At 39.5% G+C, this 19,989-nt stretch overlaps 1 protein-coding gene across 5 annotated transcripts in view; it reads left to right on the top strand.

The window, feature by feature from the left end:
• MPPE1 (metallophosphoesterase 1) overlaps positions 1–19,989 on the top strand; it is a 33,128-nt gene that overhangs the window by 1,189 nt on the left and 11,950 nt on the right. Inside the window, exons 1-5 of one of the 5 annotated variants that reach the window (XM_039387070.1) lie at positions 7,075–7,472; positions 8,499–8,638; positions 9,238–9,318; positions 11,203–11,293; positions 12,361–13,504. The exons of 1 other annotated variant lie outside the window; for it this stretch is intronic. The gene's annotated coding sequence lies outside the window, so the exon portion shown is untranslated. Of the gene's footprint in view, positions 1–7,074; positions 7,473–8,498; positions 8,639–9,237; positions 9,319–11,202; positions 11,294–12,360; positions 13,505–18,561; positions 19,043–19,989 lie in introns of those variants that run through there. 3 more of the 5 variants (XM_039387071.1, XM_039387072.1, XM_027742976.2) reach the window with 3 other exon arrangements.

Below are 19,989 nucleotides of genomic sequence, written 5' to 3'. Positions count from 1 at the left end.
TGCTTTAGTGGTGAACACATCTGCATGAAGAAAACTGCATAACACCACCACTTACTACCTCTGAACACAAAATTAATTATTTTTCTAGAGTCTAGGCTAAATTAAATTGACTTGGGCATTATAGCTAACATAACAGACCCTAAGTCTAGATCTATTTTCTTGTATTGTTTATCTTGTAGGACACAGATGACTTTGGGATGACAGGGACACTCCTGCCATATGTAGTTCACAAAAATAATAGACACTTTTTAAAATAAAACACTTGGGCCTTTTCCTTCTAGAGCAAGTGACTGGACTTCATGGATTGTAGCACAAGAATTCAACTTCATTCTTTAAATTTGTAAATTGTGCTATTCTGGCTGTGAATAGCACAAAGACAGCAAGGCTGTCAGTCTACTTGTTGAAACAATTTTTAGTTCCCATTTTGAATTAGAAAAAAATTGGTAACAAACACTGAGAAGATGAATTAACTAATATGCAAAGTTTGGAAGTTTAGCTTAAATATGAAATGATGAAATATTTTGAAGAAATCTTCACCAAATGTTTGTCAGGACCTTCCCTAGAGAGTTTCTGTGCAGGGGCAGATGGGTGAAGGTATTTCCTGGTGAGGTTTGTGGGCTGCTGAGATGTAGCATAGACAGCTTTAACTTTGGTAAATTAGAAAATGTGCAGTTAAAGATGGCTTTGCATTCTAGGAAGCATCTCAGACCACAATAAAAGCGTGTTTTTCCTTGAAAGAAAAGTTTTAGTTACTGAATTCACCAACAGTAAAAACAGTCTATACCTTTTGCTGAAACTGGCTAGGTCCCATTCTGATGTAAAGCAGATGGTTTCCTCCCATACCTCTCAGGTCTGCCTCAATACCTGGAGATTTGTTGTGATTAGGCTGCCACAGGTGCATTTGAAAGGTCTGTTTAACTCACATTTTAAAAGCAGGGCAGTGTGAACGATAGTGTAGTTGGCAGGATGCAGAAGTATCCTTATTGAAGGTAACTGCAGAAAATCATCATCACAGAAAAGTACTGTTGCAAAGTGGGCAAGTGCTCTCCTCAGTATTTTTCTAAGCAAGAGTATATCCTTTCTCTAAGTGGGGTCTGAGTGGCATTAGGAAAATAAGCATTTGGCTAGTAAAATTTCCCCAACCTTCTCTTCATTCTGGTGGTAGAATATTCATAATACGATCACCAGAGGCTGAAGTTCAGAGGCTAAAATATCTGAATGAACCCTTGTTTTTTACAGACTCATTGCAGCTATGTGGCTTATGCAGGTAGAAGATTTAAAACGGAACTAGAAGGCCAGCAAAGAATACTTCTTATAAAATCAGTAGCTGCAGCTAGTATTTTAAGACCTTTCAAAAAACTTTGGAAAAAAAATAGAGCTGCCTGTAAGTCCTATAAAGAGATGGCAATATATCTCTTTGTCATTCTGCTAGTCTGTGACAACTTTCTATATATTACTTTTCTATATATTACTTTTTTCAAGCCCTCCCTAGCCTAGGCCTGCCCAGGCAGTGTGAGCTTCCTCCTGTGAGCTGCTGGGTGATTTTGAACATCCGTTCACCTCCGAGCAGGTTGAGGCTGCTCTCTGCCTTGCTGGATCAGACTCTCGGCTCGTCTTTCATAACTGCCAAGGTCTTTCATAACCTCTGATCTTTCATAACCCCAAACGCGAGCCAGTTCCTCTCACATGCCTTTCATAACCTACACACATGCCACGTGTTTAATCTCATCCACTTGGAATAGGCCCATCCTGGATGAACCTGAAATACTAGTGTTTCTTGGGTGCTTTGTCTGCCTCAATCCTCCTGAGCCCCTGCCAGATTTGTGTAGATGTTGGACTTCCTTCCTGGAGACAATGAACACTCAGTGGAGGGGAAAACCTGTTCTCTCTGACCTCAGAGCAGAAAACGGAGACTAGTCATGGATTTCCTTCTCTCCCAGGGTGTGAAGCCCTAATTGACTTAGGTGTGGCTCAGCTGGAGGTGGTAGTCAGCTTCCCTTCCTGCCCCAAACCGCTGCCCCGCGGTCCTTGGCGCGGCTGCTCTGTGTGCCACACAGGGATCCCCGCTGAGGTCTGCTCAGACGGTGGTGCAAAAACCAGGGTCACTCGGGGGAAGCTGCTGCAGCTGGAATTGGTTTAATTCCGCCTCAGCAAACAGCTTGCCGTTCTCTTCTTGGCCAGTAATTGCAGGCTGCGGTGATGCAATAAAATAGGTTGTAGTTTTGCAGAGAGAGAGTGACCTCTCTGTAGCTGACTGGCCATCAACGTGGAATCCTCAGATGGCCTCCAGTGCGGATCTTTGTCACTTCACAGGTTTGATGGATGATCTCCCAATAGGGACTTAAATGGGAGAACAAGCGTCTAACAGCTTTAATAAAAACAGAGGGGGGGGAAAAAGAAAACAAAAAGGAAGTAATCTTTTGGAATTATTAGCCTGAGTGCGAAAGAGCGTTTCCTCAGCATGACAGCTGGAGGCTTGCTGCGCTGTTATTAAAGCACTTCAGTAGGAATCCATGCAGATGGCTTTTTTACCCAGCATAGGATTATATTGGATTAGTCATATAAAATTGTTGTTTACTGTCTCTAGCCCTTTTCCCTGGAGGTTTTATCTGGAATCTCACAAAGCATATAGTTTGAGCCTGCCTTTAAGAGGTAACCCAGATGAGAAGCTTTTTGCTTGTGTAAACTGCTATGATGTTATAGTTTAGTGCAATCGTAATGTTGCAGTGAGAGATTTTATATCTGATGAAAGAGGGTGCTTAGTCCAGATTTTTGTTTTGCCTACAAGAAGGGAAGGTAGATAGTAAGTAGATGCTTTCTCTTCTTTACCCCCTAGAAGAGCTGTGCTGATCCCACTTCTGCTCCATCAATCAGAAATTCCTAACACTGGCACAGTTTTTCCTAATGCTCGCTAACAAGTCATGTATGACATAATGCTTGATTAATGCACTGTTCTAAATGGTGTGTATTAGATGTTTTACGTGTTCCCTTTCTGCCATGCAGAGTCATTCTAACCGTCTTTCTCCTCTATGTCCAGGAGGCCCAGAGATAACTGCTTAGACACTGTCCACGTTTTCCCTCCTGCCACAAACTAACCAACAATCTCAAACATGCAGTGCAGGACTCTACCTTCAGATGTATCCCGGGGGCTGGCTAACATGGAAATCGAGATTTTTTTTTGTTTGTTTCAAGGCCTGACAGACAGCTCTACTGGTAAAATGGCATCCTTCAGTGTTTTCTGGAGTTTTCAGACTGGCTCTGTCATGATGGGAAATTTTCCCTTCCAGGAGGTATGGCTGAGAGAGCTTTCCTGATGTGCAAATGCCTTTGATTCTACACAGAGAGATGTTTTTCTTCTCTGTAGGGAGTTCTGTGGACAAGGTAATGCAGTCCTAAGCTGTTACTTTTTTTCCTAGACCATGTCCATGTGTGTAGAATAATAAGGTATTTTTCCCTGGCCTTGAAGGGACAAGCAGCAGACTGTCTCTGCCACATGCATGCCAGTATTGTTTTTTGAACATTATCCACTGAAAACATTGAACATTATCCACTTAAAACAACCTACTGTTATAATCTGAAGTTTCTATCACTGAGGGGGATACAGAACTTCTGTCAGTGTACTGTTACAGGGATCCTCATTAGCCTGATTTGGTTTAGTAAATATTACCTCTGTTTGGTTTTGTCAGCTTTAAGTTAACATTGATTTCCTCACATATTAAGAGAAAATTTTTTTTTCCAATTCTGCAAACAGTCATCTTAAATCCAGTCATGTCTTGGTGCTTTTCCTCATGATATGCAAGAAATGTTCGTGTTCTGAACTGAATTCTGAACTTGTATATTTAGCTGCCCTCTGTGGTTGTGCCAAGGCCCCGGGAAAGCCAGACTGCTTCTCCCTGTTTCAGGAAGGCTCCTGAACACAAATGGGATTATTAGTCTGTGACCAAAGATCAAAACAAGATGGGAAAAGGGCCTTTTTCCCATGTTGGCCATTTTGCTCAAGGTTGTTCTGTGATTTTTGAGCTGGCATTTCCTTTTAGATTGGCAGCACTGATTGTGCCAAAGAACATATTGGGCAAAAAAACCACATAAGCCTTGCCATCTTCCAGCCTGACAGGGACTTGGGAGTCGTTGCTGACACAGCTGTTTCGGATGGAATAGAAGAGATTAATTTGGGGCAGGTGAAATTTGTGTAAGTTTTTACAGAGGCTGTAGATTTTCACAGGAGAATTTTAACTCCTGGAATATCTGATTAGGATGGCAGGTCTCTCTGAGGGTTGAAAGGACACACTGACTTTTAATCCGTGGGCAAAAAAAGGCTACACTTGGAGTTATAGTAGGGTTGCATTAGGTAATCCCATGCTTATACATTTTCTGACAAATCACTGATTTTGGTGCACGCCTTACACAACATCTTCCCTTCGTCACTGGAAAAAGTATTACTGAAGTAGTCATTTACAAAGTTTTGCAAAATACCAGAATCACTATTATATCGAGAGTGCATTTTCTTCTAAATTAGTAACATAGAATCATTGAAATGTTAGCCAAAAAGGGACTTGAAAATGGTCTGTGTACTTCCTGTATGCCACTATGCTGTGCATATTAGGTATACCTGTATTCAAAGTAATGCCTGACCATTTTCTGATGTGTTTATTAAAATATCTAGTGAGGGAGAACTATGTGTATTTTTTTCTTTGATAGCAAATTGAACTAATCTCTGTTGAAAAGTAACTTTATTTCTGCTCATTATCCTCTGCAGTACACAGGAAACAATTACTACTGTCCTTTACAGTAACCAAAGATAAACTCAGTTAAAATGATTCTTATTTCAACCCCTCTGTATATAGTATGCTGTATTTTCTTCTGTATGTAACTTTTATTCCGGTTTTATAGACTCCTCACCTGAGATCTTGTTTGTTCTGGATAAACCAGAATACAACTGAGTAACTGCATCTCAGGGTATTGCTACTCCATCTGAAAATGGGACTTCCCTTTCTCTGCAGCACCATTACAATTGCTGGCTGGTCCTATCCCACCCAGTTTTATTTTTTCTTACTGCTACTGTGGCTAGTAGCTGTACCCAGCTGTATCAAGAAGTGACCTCCTGGTTTCCATAGTATGAACTGCAAGTTGCTAATTCATTCAATGTTAGTTGCTGATTGAAGTAGCAACCTTGATGCCAGGCTATTTGGGGACAAGGTGACTTGTCACGGGCCCAAAGAATTAGCAGTGTTGGGTGGCTACTTCTGCAACTGTGGAACCAACTCAGAAATCTTCACAAATAGGATTCCTGGCAGCAGTTAACACCACGGGCATGTCCTTCCCTCACAGGCATGTCCTTCCCTCACATGCACTTTCGGGTTGCTGAAAGCCTCAGAGCTTGGATCTTGTGTCCATTTAGCTCAGCACAGTGAAGGCTGAGCTGAATTTAGACAAGGCTTTTACCTTTCACTGTGACCCCTGTGTGCAGGTCAAGAAGTTGGACAGATGAGCGACTGGGTTGAGAGTAGAGGAGGAGATGCTGGGGTTGTGCCCTGGAGCCAAAGCTGTGTGCCACCTCCCTTAATCTGATTACAGTTTCCACTCACAGCCTAATGTGACCTGTCTTGTGCCATGTTTTCGGTAAACCATAGATTCACAAGTAGGCAGTGTTGAGCTGCTGTCATCTCCCCACTCTCTTCCCTGGCATGACAGGCTGAGAAAGTTGGGGCTGTTCAGCCAGGAGAAGAGAAGGTTGCATGGAGACCTCACATCAACCTTCCAGTACCTGAAGGGGTAGGAAGCCAGAGAGGGACTCTTTGTTAGGAGCTGTAGTGATAGGGCAAGGAGTAATGGGTACAAACTGAAAGAGGGGAAATTTATGTTATATATACGGAAGAAATTCTTGACTGTGAGAGTGATGAGGCACTGGAACAGGTTGCCCAGAGAAGCTGTGGATGCCCCAACCCTGGTAGTGTTCAAGGCGAGGCTGGAAAAGGCCTTCAGCAATCTGGTCTAGTGGGAGGTGTCCCTGCCCATGGCAGGGGGGTTGGGACTAGATGATCTTTATGAATCTATGAGTCTTTGCAAGATTTGCCAGGCTCTGCAGTCAGGTGGGCTACATGGTCAAGATGAAGGGGTGGGTGGCATCTGGCAACATTTTACACCAAAAAAGAAAAAAAGATGGGAACATGTGATGTGCTTTAAGAAACAAGAGAGGCAACATTTTGTACAAAGACAGGAGATGCAGAGAACAAATGAAGACTTAGATTTGAGACCCAGCAAATGAGAGAGGAATAGGAAGGGTTTTAAACTGCCAATAGCAAAAGCTAGGGAGACTAGCAGGCAGTAGTCACTGCCTTGGGTCAATCTTGCTGGAATGGGTAAACTTCTCATGGCTGGTGAGTGCCTGCTGTTGATATGGTGTCTGTGAGGTACAGTCTGTCATGATGGTGGAATGCTTTCATTCTGCCTGTATGCCCTTTAACCTGTCTGCCAAAAATAACAGCAAAATACAAAGAACAAATCGTAGGATGGGTCAGGTTGGAAGGGACCACAGTGGGTCATCTGGTCCAACCTCCCTGCTCAAACATGGTCATCCCAGAGCACATGGCACAGGATTGTGTCCAGACAGTTCTTAAATATCTCCAGTGAGGGACCCTCCACAACCTCTCTGGGTAATCTGTTCCAGTGTGAGGTCACTTGCACAGTAAGGAAGTTTTTCCTCAATTTCAGGTGGAACTTCCACCAGTTTCTGCCTGTTGCCTCTTGTCCTATTGCTTGGCACCACTGAGAGGAGCCTGGCTCCATCCTCTTGGCATGCCCCCCCTTTAGATATTTATACACAAAGGCAAAGCCCAGCAAACAGTAGCAATAGCAAGTACCACAAACACCAAGGATACAGCCCCCACCTCGTTGGGTAGCAGCATTACCAGGCATGCCCTTTTCTCCTGCCTCGGTGGATGTTACTGGAACAGCCTGTACCTGTTGTGCTGGGGGCAGGAGATGCAGAACCTGCTTTTACAGAGATACATCACTTGGTGTGTGTTGGTGTACAAATATATCCGTGCAGGTCCGTGGTCGGCAGCGTTCTCAATCCCACCCACCCGGTACCTGTTAGTCACAGAAAGTCTCAGGATCATTGAATCTGCTGAGTTGGAAGGGACCCTCAGGATCACCGAACCCACCTCCTGGCCCTGCGCAGGACACCCCAGGAATCCCACCAAGTGAAACTTAGTGACAGTTTAAAAGTGACAATCTAAAAGCGACAAGCAGAGACTGCGGTGTTTTTAGGGCGGCTCCAGAGGCAGAGGGTCGCTGCCATTCGCCGGGAAAGAGGGATGGCGCCAGGTGTCCCCGGAACCCCGGCGGTCGCTCGGCTATGACGTGCCCTGCTCCCAGCATATCCGGCCCGGCCAGCCCGGCGGGTCCCGCCCGGTGTCTCGCCCTTCCCGGCGCTTCCCATGGCCCTGCCCGCCGTCCACAGATGCCTCCAAGTGAGTGCGGCCCTCGGCAGTGCCGCCCCGGCTCCCCGGAGGCCCGTCCCGTCCCGGGCATGGCGCCGGGAGCGCTCGGGAGCGGCCGGGTTTGCCCTGGGGGCAGAGCTCAGGCTTAGGGCAGAACGCGGGGTCTCGGTGCCTTCTGCTCTTCCTTCTGCTGACACACAGCATCTCTTTTACTTAATTCCCTCTGGGTTAAGGCAATAGAGTTGTAGTTTACATCTATATCTATGCACGCGCACACACGCGCAATATATATATATATATACTATAGTATTATATTAATATATACTGTATATATAGAAGTATAATAATATATAACTGTATTGTAGTATAGTTATATATTGCCTTATATAATATATTCTATATAATTATATAATATTCTATATAATTATATACTGTTTTATATATCCTATGCAGTAATGTATGCGTTATATACTATATATTACTATATATAATATAGTGATATTATATATTATAACATGTAATATTATAATACTATATATTATATTAATATAATATATATAATATAATATATATAATATATATAATATATATAATATATACATAATATATATAATTATGGGCAAGGTTCAGCAGTTGTGCACACAAGAAGTTCTGCTAGTGCAGCTGTAGCTTAGTCCTTTGGCTCCGGTAATAACATAAACATGAGCTTAGTTGTGGAGCTGATGTCTGTGTTTTAGCACTGTAACTGAAAACTCCGATGTTTTGTCCCTTTGTGATTAATTTTAAATACAAAGCCAGTTCCCTACATTTCTTAATGAGTTACGAACATATATTAGAAACCTTTAATGTGCGTGTTAAAGAAGGTTTGTTTTAGTCAAATTTTCATAAAATTTGAAGCTGATTGTTTTTCCTGCTGTTTTCCTTTATATGTTTGTATAGTTTAAGATAAATGTAGTAAAGCTTTTGGGAGAGAATTTTAATGTTATCAGCCTACTACATACCTGATCTAAAAATGTTCTTTGATTTTTATTTTTTTAAAATTCTCTTCCTTTTCAGCTCAGTGATGAAAATGAACAGTTAGTCAAGAAGGTGAAAAGACTACACATAAAAAATAAGGAGCTAGAAAAGAATCTGGGTCAGATCCAAGAAAAGTTGCATCTGCAGCAGTTAATGCCTGACTGTGGCACAAGCAGAGAGTAAGAAGTGTCAAATGTTTCTTTTTGCATCAAAAGAAGTGCAACATTTCAGGACTTTTACCTTCATGTTTTCAGACGAACTAGGCCTTATCTAGTGCACATATTTTGAGGGGCCATCTGTGACCAGGATGGTGGAAGTAGAAGATACTTGAGGCATGTAAAGGAACAAAGGCTGTCTGGGGCAACTTGTACAGAATTCATTATTGTAGTGAAAAAGCCAGTTTTAATATCAACAAGTAATACACCTGCTTAGCCAACATACTCTCTGTCTAATTGCAAAGACTTTTACATTTATTTTTCCACCAAACAGTAGTAAGATAGTTAAATTGCATCAATGCTATTTAAAAGATTTAGAAACCGAGACCTTTGGACCTGGAAAACTGTAGTGCCAGTGTTTTGGAAAGTGTCCTGCCAGGATTTAAGTAGTGGTCTGCAAAAATCGTCAAAGTTTAAATTTTGGTGTGTTTATGATCCTGCGTGGAAACCTCTACTGTAAAATCAAACTGAAAAGTAACTTGGCTTTTTTTCAGTTGTTTTGTTTGATCTAATTGAATTGTAAAATCTAATTTTATTAAGCTGTTGTTTTTCTTTCAATGAAGTGTTCAGGTTCAAACAGAAATCCATTTATGGTGTAAGGGTGGAGACAGCAAGGATTTTGTTCTAGAGTGTGACAGTGTCAGGTGAGTTCTTGGAAGTTGCTTCTTCACAGTAGTAAATATTCTTCTCTGTAGGGTAGAATATGTTGTTCATGGTTAAGTCAGTGAAATTTATAACTTATGGAGGTGAGGTGGCTTTCAGCCTTTGAAACGGTGGAAAATCATTTGCATTTTAAAAGGATTTACAAAACCTTAGATTAAACTTGAAAGTGGCACTAAAGAAAGAGCAAAATGGATTTCTTTCTTGAATCTTTAATTGAGAAAAATTTAATGAACCAGGAAGCTCCTTTATGTGTGTGTAGATTTTTTTTAAGATTTTGTAGATTTTTTTAACCACCTTCTATTTTGTGGCAGCTTTCTTAACTCATTTTATATAGCTCAGCTTTATGTGTATATAAAATTTATGGGCTGATACTGTTTTCAAAATAATCCAGAGAAGTGATTTTACTCTTTGGTGTAGTTAATTCTAGAGTTGAGCCACTACTTATTGTAGTTTGCCAGTTAATGCTAGAATGAAACTCTTGTAACTGCTTTTCTGATGCAAAGATACATTTTTTCATTTGATAAAATATACATTGAAACATTTTAATAACTAGGAAAGTGACATAAAATATTGTTCCATTCTTCTGTGACTTGACTGTAAAACAAACTGCTCCATCTCTTCTAAGGCTACTTTTTGTTCACTTACATAAATGGGCTGTGGATCTTACACAGATTGAGGCAGTCCCTATGGCTTCTTGGCCAAGCACCCTGTTTTTAATCTTTCCTTTAGGTGTCTTTAGAACGCCCTTTTAAATTTTTTTTTTTTGTTTTGGTTTGTTTTGGGTTTTTTTTGGTGTATTTTTGTTTTGTTAAATACCTTTTCAGTGTACCAGACTCTCTTTGCAAACTACATAGGAAGGGTTGGTGACTGGCTCTGACCTGGAATTGAGTACCTAGTTAGATGCTTACGGGGAAGAAGTCCAAGTTAGTCTTTGAATCAAGTGCTAGACCTGCTCTATATTAGGATGCAGTTAACCTGATGTACTGTTTTTTTTCTAGCATCTGTTTGTATGTTGTTTTACAAAGCTGTGCTGTACTACGGTCTAACTCATCCTGTTTGTAGTGTGCAGTCATAACTTAGTATGAATTACTAGAAAAAATAGGAAAAATGTAGTCAGTTATGTTCTGGCCCTCATATATGGAATCTGAATGCCATATAATATGGCAGGAAATTAGTGTAGCAGAAGTCTATGCAAGATAATATCAAAGAGAAAGATAACATCCCAAATCTGTTTATTTTACATTGATTTTTGCCCACTCACTCATTTTCTCATCGATTTCACTCACTGGTATCCTCACAGCTACACACTTGGAAGCAATGAGATGTTTTGTGTAACACAGAGAGCTGGGGACTCTGCCTCATGTGTCCTCATTATGGGTTCTTCATTGGTGGCAAGAAATTAGTTTCTGGACAAACATTTTAAAATCCTTTAGGAGTGTCCTTGTGCTATTCCTCTTGTGCTAACAGGGAGAGGAATTATATATGTGACGCTGCAGTCATTGCCACCCTCCTGTTGCTGGTGTATAGGTCTTGCATCAGAGTCATTTTCACTGAGGTTTAATCAGAATGTGGCCATGTGTACTGGACAAAACAGGGTCTTCAGTCTGGCTGAGTGAAAGATATTCTTTGCCATCCATACAGACCATTCTTTTAACTTGCTTATTGTTATTTTCTGGTGCTTTCTCTTTCTGTGTTGACAGTCTCACTTCATTCATGCCCATCTTAAATATTTCTGTTACAACTCTCTGCAGTGCAGCTACAGCCCAAGTGATCTCTGTGAGGTGTCTCTAATACCTTTGCCATAAGGGATGCATGTTTTTTGGCTTTTGTGTTTTACTGCAATTTATGCATTTCTTCTGTTTTAGACTGCTTCATATGTATAATGAGCTACAGAAACGTTACGTTAGAGAAAGCAAAAAAAACAAGGAGCAAAGTGAAGCAATTAAAAATCTCACTGTAAGTAGAATTTGTAGGAGGTGGTATCAAATAGCCAAACGTAAGCTTTTAGGGAGACTGGAAAGTGTTTCTTGCGTTTGTGCAATGAGATCATGCTTTTCCTGTTATACTTATTTTTGTTTCTCATGATGTTGAGATAATGGAGAGTAGCCTGTAGTTCCTTTTGAAAATGAACTTTTGTCTCTGGTAACAGAAACCTGTCTCCCCTTTCCTTGCTTTTTTCTTTACTCATCTCCCTACCTGTCCTTCCAATTGTATGTACATCTTTTGACCTGCCTTACCCTGATATTCTTCTATGTGTGTCAAGAGCTGATTTATTTCAGAAATTCGGCAGTAGCAAACCAAATGGAGGCAAGCAGTCTTCTTTCAGGTAGCAAGACCTGTGGGCTTGCTGTGCAAAGAGACTAACATCATAACTGAAGTGAAGGTAGAGTTGCGTGACCAGGAGTGGTTCTAGTGGTTCAAGTGGGTATTGCCTCTTTGGGCAATTGATCAAGCATTGCAGTTGACCAGTCTCATTTCCTCATTTGTGCTTTATTTGTTTGTGAATTAGTATTAATTATAACTTGGATTATATGCACTTTTTCTTACAAGCTGGGAATTGCTGCCATGAAGGTATGCTTTGCTGTGAGGGAAGGTTTAGTTTCTTTGTGCATTTATATTGTTCTGGAACAGGTTGCCCAGAGAAGTTGTGGATGCCCCCCCCGGAAGTGTTTTCAAGGCCAGTTTGGATGGGGCTTTGAGCACCCTGGTCTCGTGGAAGGGGTCTCTGCCTGTGGCAGGGGGGTTGAAACTAGATGGTCTTTAAGGTCTCTTCCAATCCAAACCATTCTGTGATTCCATGATTGTCTTGCAAGCATGTGCTCGCAGATTTTTTTAAAACACTTGATGTATGCAAAACTTCACTTGCTGTGAAGTTTTTTCTTTTTTCTCCTTTCAGACCCTTTGGATGAATGTAGTTTTAAGTCAGCAAATGAAAGCTCTGGGTTTGTATTCAGAATGTGTTTTCAGTGGTATTCAGTTGAACTGTGTTTTTTCTGTTCATTTTAAAAAATTTTTCTCAACAGATTAAAATTCATGAGCTAGAGCATAATCTTCAAGAGCAGAGGCAAAGAATTGAACAACTGGAATGTAAAAAGGTTTCTTGGAAAACTAGTGCTGTTTCTGGAAAAAGAAGTCGAACCTCAGAGGGAGGAATAACTTCTCACAGGGACATTTCTGAAGAGAAGGAACCCTGTTGCAGTGAATATTTAGGTAATGGTGCCGTTAATTTTGATGATGTTCCTTCTAGTATGCCCATCAGAGAGAATGCATTTAATTTCTGACCTAGAGGCCGTTTTTCTACTTCAACCAGCATTAGCTAAAATGTTCTTTTCATTTTTGAAAACCTGTTATGTAAAAATGGCATCTTGTAGTCTAGGATTCAACCTTGCATTTGTTTGTTATTAAATGTTTGCTGTTTTGTTTTTCTGGAATTGGTAGGTTGATAAAATCAGAGGTAGGAGTGTGTGGCTGTATTTAGAGCTATTTATTCTTTATTCTGGTAAGATGTATGTATGCAGATCCCTTAGTAATAATGTTTACTGCACCATTCTTTGGTTTTCAGACACTGATATACAAAATAACCTGGGTTTAGCCCTAAAATGTTGGACAAACCTAGGCAATACTGATTTCAGCATGTTCTTCCTCACAAGTAAATCCACAAGTTAAGGTGCAATCCTGTTCTACGTCAAAGCATAGAAAAGAGGTGGAAGAGATCTTATAATGTAGGCATAATTTTCAGGAAATGTGCTGTCAGCAAGGGCTAATGTGACCCTCTTGTAAGTCAGAAAAAGGTAATTGAAGCATGTATGTTTTGTGGATTTTTAAAGTAAAATAATCCTCCATTCTAAGAATCTGGCAAATTCAAATTATCCAGTTGGCAAATCCTGCTGTCTTTCATAGTACTTGGGTATGTTCTGGGCCAGTTCTTAAGAATAAATCACTTTATGAAAAAGATACTTTAATTTTCTAATATCACAAAAGGTAGGCAGCTCTTTAACTGTCATATGATTCATATGAGTGGGAGGTTGACTGTATTGGTTGAAGTGTACATTTTTTTATTTGAATGTAGAGCTATTGTTGAAGGAGATTAAAAAGCTGAAGAAAGAAAATGCAAAGTTGTCTGCAGAAAAGAGAGCACTAAAAAATGAATTAGCTGGATTAGACAAGGTAATTTATTTTAAGACAAGTTTAACAGGAGGTGATTTTTGAAAAACTAACTTTTCTGCCTGAACCAAAACATCTTTAGGCTGAACATATGTTGTTATCAAGCCAAATACAAAAAAAATCAGTGTATAGCATCCTGAGAGAAATGGAAATGAATGGCTCCTTGAAACATTCATGTCCTACAGTGCTGCTTGGCTAAGGAAGAGGAATAATGCAATTTTAATTTTATGGTTTTGGCTTTATTTTTGGTTTTAATCCATAGCTGTGGACTTTTTATTTTTTTAACGTTTGGGCTATTTGAATTCCTTTATGAAAGATTATTTGCCTCAGCTTGTTTTGACATTGCTCGTTTTGTCATTAAAATTGTAACTGCTGGTACAGTCTTAATTTCTTCCAGCAGGTACTTGCAGAGAGAATAAAAATAGTTTTTTGACTGATCACTTTTATTGCTTCATGATTTCAGTGAAAAGAAAACTATTTTCTCCTGAACTCAAACATATCAAATTTATGCCTCTGACAGAACTCCAAGCTTGGGGAGGGCAGAGGCTTTGAAGTTTCTGTGATAGATCGATAAGTGTAGAAAGTGAAAGTGCAAAAATTTGGTAATTCTTGAAATAACGTAAGAAGATGAAGAGATCTTATCTAGTTGTAGAGGGCTCTGTTTAATGTGCTGACATAAGATTTTATTTTCAGCAACAGACTTGTTTGAAGTGTTTTTTGCTTATTTCTCAGGTCTTGTATTGGATTTTTTTTTTTTTTAGAATCTGTTTTCTTACCTTGCAGTCCTTTCTCACAAACTAAATAACTTTAAGCTAGCTTTCATTAAGGGGTAGCAGTAAAAGATGATGGTAGTTCATTGGGTGTGAAACTGGTAGCACACTGAGCCAGGGTGAATTCTAGATCCCCATGTTTGGGAGTTAGGGACAGCTTGTGGCTAAAAGTTTCATCTTCCAGAAGAGAAATATGTAAATCTGAGGTCATGACTTTTTATCGGTGACCCTTTTTTAGGTAGTTTTAAGTCACTGTATGTTATTTAAGATGTATGTAGCTATTAATTAAAAAAAGAATAGGCAGGAGAAAATGTTAAATACGGATGGATGTAGGTAGATACATTGTTACTTTGGTAGATAGGAGTTTACAAGGTTGGTGAAATGAAGACTTTAGTAATTACACTCCACTTTCTGTCCATATATTTCCCGGCAATTTCTGACTTCACTTACAAAGAGTCAGAATTGCTCAACAGACTTGAGCTGCAGGAGCTGAACAAAACGTAATTCCATATATGATGATTATTTCTATGAATCTGGGTTTGTCTCATATTTGAATTAAGTCTAACTAGAACTACGTGCTCAGTTATCCATTCTGGGATAGTATAATTGCAAAAGGATCAATATGAGAAAGTGAAACCACACAGCCTGACATTAAATAAGCTGGAGCACCTCTCCTATGAAGACAGAGAGTTGGGGTTGTTAAGCCTGGATAAGAGAAGGCTCTGGGGAGACCTCATAGCACCTTCCAGTACCTAAAGGGGGCCTGCAAGAAAACAGGAGAGGGACTTTTCACAAGGGCGTGTAGTGACAGGACAAGGGGCAATGGCTTTAAACTGAAATAGGGTGTGTTTAGATGAGATATTAGGAAGAAATTCTTTGCTGTGAGGCTGGTGAGGCACTGGAACAGGTTGCCCAGAGAAGTTGTAGATGTTCCATCCCTGGAACTGTTCAAGTCCAGGTTGGCTGGGGGCCTGAGCAACCCGATCTAGTGGAACGTGTCCTGCCCATGGCAAGGGGGCTGTAACTAGGTGATCTTTGTCTCTTCCAACCCAAACCATTCTATGATTCCATGTTCAACAGAACTTTTTTCTGTGGATTTCATATTGGCCTGTCTCTTTATGTTCTGTGTAGCCTTACATATTGCTCTTTTTCCCTCCTTTGTTGTCACTTGCTTTTATCTGAGCCAGTTGAACCTGTTGGATAGTGTTTTAGGCTATGTCAAGTTTAATGCATCATAAATCTTATCCTTTTGAATATGAAAATCAAACTTTTTAACATACTGTAGTGAGAAATAATAGATCCTAATCTGAAATAGGACATTCATTAACACAATGTAGTTGTACTTGAAGTTCTGAATAGGTACTAGCAATTTACAAAGAGGTTAAGGTCTAACAAGATTTTACATCTTTCTAGATCTAAATATGGTATCCATTGTTCCATCCTAAGCTCTTTAGTGTTGTCTTCTTCAAATACTAACTTCTTGTTCCTTAGTATACTCTCCTCATCTCTCTCCTTGCTCATTTGTCCCTATTCATAGCCTTGCCTTTTGGATTCTTGAAGTTAATGGTGTGCTCTCTGCTACTGTCTGATTTTGAGAGGTGTAGTTGTGTTTTTGCGCAGAGGACTGTGACACTATTACCTTGTCATTCTGGACTGTCATTTTGTAGCTGCCTGATAAGTCAACATTTTTTCCCTTTTTTTTAATTAGTCTTTCCTATTATTAGTCTGTACTCCAGGCTCTAACATAACTTGAATTCTGCTTGCATTGTGTGTTCGGGGCAGAGTTTTACATTGTTACCTGAGGTTATAGTTGATTGCTGTATTTCACCATAGCTGTGTTTGCGTAATGCGATCATATGTTAATAAAAATATGGAGGGTGTCTTTGAACTTTTGAGGAACTGAAATGCTGACTAGCTCGTATTGAGAATGTCTTTGAAAGAAAGTTTAAGGTGAATATTTTTTGATTTTCCTAGGAATTTTTTGAAGAGGTAGAAGATCTAAAGCATGCTGTACAGGAATGTCTGAAACTGAACTATGAGTACGAAAAATGCTTGAAACAAATAAGTGTAATGTATGGGCTTCCTTTTACAGCACATTTGTAAATACTGGTTAATTTAATGGCAAGTAGAGTTTCCACTTTTTTTTTATACTTACTGCAACATTTAAACCTACCATGGCTTAAGTGGTACCTCATTTTGATGATGTTATGGATTCATTAATATGATCCTAACAAGTTTCTCTGAAATGTTTTTGTATTTTGTGCCTTTAATTTTTTGTTTATATGGTTTTTAAATAAACTGTGGTCTGTATAACTTTAACTAAGTTTCAAAGCCTTCTCTTTCACACTTATGAAATACATTCATTGTAGGAGTGATTGTGGGCGTTTATGGGAATATGACAAAAATCTTTGAATTTCCCAATTTATCCTTTTCTGTAAGCTAAATCAAATTAGATGTGTAGATTTGGCAGTCTTTGTGAATTTTAGCGCTAAGTGTGTGCTAATGCAGACAAAAATTAATTTTATCATTAAATCATTGCAAAGGGGTTTCTTAAAAGAAAAATGCTAAATCTCTCCTTGGAATTTTTCTTTAATCACAATAATAAGTTAAAATATGTGGATGAAGGAAGGATTTAGGGTTCAGAATTGGAAAGAGTGTATTCAGAAAGATGGGTCAGAAAGTTGTTTTGCAGGATCAAAAGAAGAATTCATCAGAAGCTCTTATTTGATTGAAGAGTGAGGTACTGGAAGAGCTCTGGTATTTGAAGAGCTAAAAAGGAGAGTGGAGTACAGAGAGTCACAGTTCACAAGGCAAAATTACCGTGTTGCTTCAGAGCTTGGCATGAAAAGAGACAACTCCCAGTTGCAAGTTAGCTTGCAGAACCTTGTGAGATTTTGAACCTGAACTTGTTTTTAACTACATTTCACAAAAGTTTAACATAGTTACATTATAGAATTGTATTTTTCTGAAAGTTGTAAATCTGTAACTTTGTGGCATTATGATGGAAGACTTAAGTGAAAACTATCATAAGGCTAGAAAAACTAAGCTTGCTTATAACCTGATACAACTTCTTCAGCTTCATAAAAATATGTGCACACTCATGAGGGGTAGGACTAGGATTCTTGTATCCAACTCGGTTTGTTAGGACAGTTTTATGTAGTTGTAAATGAATAAAGAAATTTACCTCAAAGCATATGATATGTTCAGAGTTACATATTCACTAAGTGACAGAGAGGGTAACTCCTTGCCTCCTGCTCTGGCTATAGAGCATTGTGTTCCCTTGTTTCATTCTCGGCTTACTTCTAAATTAAAGCTGGATAATGTTCCGAACAGAGATGGAAAGGGGAAAGAAAAGAGGCGTGATAGAAGTCTGCATTTGCAGTAAACTTGATGGAAGAAAACAGGAAGAATAGCATGTATAATGGAAGAATTATAAGTGCAAAAATGTTTCTAACTTGTTAGTAAGCAAAATAGACATGAATGCTGGAGAAGGAATCGGTGCTAATCACTGGAGCATTTTTCCCCACAGTTTTGTGGTATAAAGTTATACTTCTAGCATGTTTAAACTTTGGTCCTGTTGTTAAATTAATCAGTAATTGCCCTTGTCCACAGGCTGATTTTTAAATGTCATGCAGAATCGTTCTTCAAACATGGTGATGAGGAAAAGTTCAGGGTCTCTGCTGCCGAAAGAATGTATACATTGACTGCATAAAAAAATGTTATGACTAGCAGAATTTTACTGTTTGCCAGCTACTGAAGATCAGAATATTTTTCATTATAAAGTTCTCTGCCCAAACAATTGAAAATAATTAATATGGTGAAAATACCATATTAATCACCTTTGTGATGAGCTTTTGAAACTTTTAAAACTCACTTTCGCATCAGGCCACTCACATACATTTAGAACAAGAAACAGTGAGAAATCCTTCAGTCTTTTCTCATAACTAAGGTCCTCAAGCTCTAGGAAACCAGATTCTAGTCTAATCTTAACAATGAGCCATGTAAGGGGGAGGAGTAGCAACGCACTGTGCAGTGGCAGGCAGAACCACAGCTCCATCTTGCAGTGTGTGTGCAGCCTGGCAGCACCACTTTTGGCCTCACCGTCACGTGTGAGAGGCTGTGGCTCTCCGCTCCTTGGGTCCCCGTATGGGAGGTTCAGATCCCTGCTGCATGTGCTTGGTTTCCGAGTAAACCACATTCCCAGGGATGCGTGGAGCCGTCCAGCCACATTCATGGGCTGGCAGGTGGCAGAGCGAGGTGGGCAGGATTTCTCTCAACCAGTAGTAGCAGTTGCCTTTCAGCTTGTTCTGCATCGCTGACTTTGTGATTTTATTTTTTTTAAATTTCCCTTTCTATTTTTTCTTTCACTATCAGGAATGCTGGAAATGTAGGGTGCAGATGGGAGACCTCTGGCATCTTCCACATGTGTGGCACAACTCCCAGAATAGTAACGATTACCAGCAGAAATGATGGGAGAGGGAGCATATGTGGAAATAACTGGCTCTGTGGCTTTGATTGTGGCAGTTGCTGCTTGTGACTTTTGAAAATGCAGTTTTACCTTGAAGATATTTTTATTTTCTACTAATTGCAGGGGGTTTTTTCCTTGCATTTGATGGGATCATTTTGCTCTTGAAGATGTGATTTTTTTTTTCTTTTGGACATGCTTAATGCAAGTTAAACAACTTACTGACAATTTCTGTTCAGATTAGTACTGGTTTTGTTGGAAGAGGAAACTGTCTAGGACTACCAAAGTCTACTTCCAAATTCTGGGGTAGGTGCAGTTTGTGCAGGATAAAGCCCTATAAATTTGTGTGTTTAGTTAAGAATTTACCTGTCTTTTGTCCTTGTTGCTGTGTCGGGTAACAGATACTTCTGCTTTAATCTTGCCTTGGTGTGAGATGTACAAACAAGGTCTTTTTGATTTTGATTGCTAGTTAAAGTGCAGATGAGATGAATGTTAAACAAGTTAATCAGGCTTTATGTGTAGTTCCACTGTATTGTGGAATTGTGACGTCTGGCCGGTGGCTTTCTTCAGCTAAATCAAGTTTAGATAGAACTGAATTGCATGCAATTAAGTATTAGTCATGCTAATGTTAGATAATGTATATTAGAAATATTTCATGATGCAGTCTAATGATTTTTTTGTCTCGAATAAGTACTCGAATAGTGCTGATATGGGAAGCTTGTGTTTGAAAATAAGTGGCTATTATCAAACGGAGGTTTTGGTTGGAAAAATAATGTAATAATCATATGTCAGTTTTCAGTTTCCATGAGACATAAATCAAACGGGCAAGTGCATGGGACAGTTAAGCAATTTAACTTTATTCTGTATTCTATATACAGCTGAGGCCAGAATTTTAGAAAGATCCAATTTTGTGTGGCTCTGTAATTTTGTCCTAATGTGCCTAACACTTCAGGTCTTAAGAGTCAAAGGCACTGAATATTCACAGTTTTAATCGGATTTAGTCAGTTCAAATGCACATGGGCTGCTAATCACTGAGTACTGAGTCCAGTAATTGCTAACATCCTGTATATTAGTACTATGTTAGGATTTTTCTATTGCAGAAAGCAGAATTGCAATCCCATTCTCGGGTGGGTGACAAGATTTTGTGGTTTTCTCTAGAATTCCATGGGCATGTGAAGTAACATCTTTATAGTTCTCCTGGAGTCCCTTTTACTGTAACTGTACCACAGTTTACCTTTAAAGAATGAGGCTTT

This window comes from Pipra filicauda, unplaced genomic scaffold (genome assembly GCF_003945595.2).
Source record: "Pipra filicauda isolate LSUMZ 115617 unplaced genomic scaffold, ASM394559v2 scaffold52_size3558583_pilon, whole genome shotgun sequence".
NCBI classification, from domain to species: domain Eukaryota; kingdom Metazoa; phylum Chordata; class Aves; order Passeriformes; family Pipridae; genus Pipra; species Pipra filicauda.
This window is presented reverse-complemented; position numbering and strand designations above follow the sequence as displayed.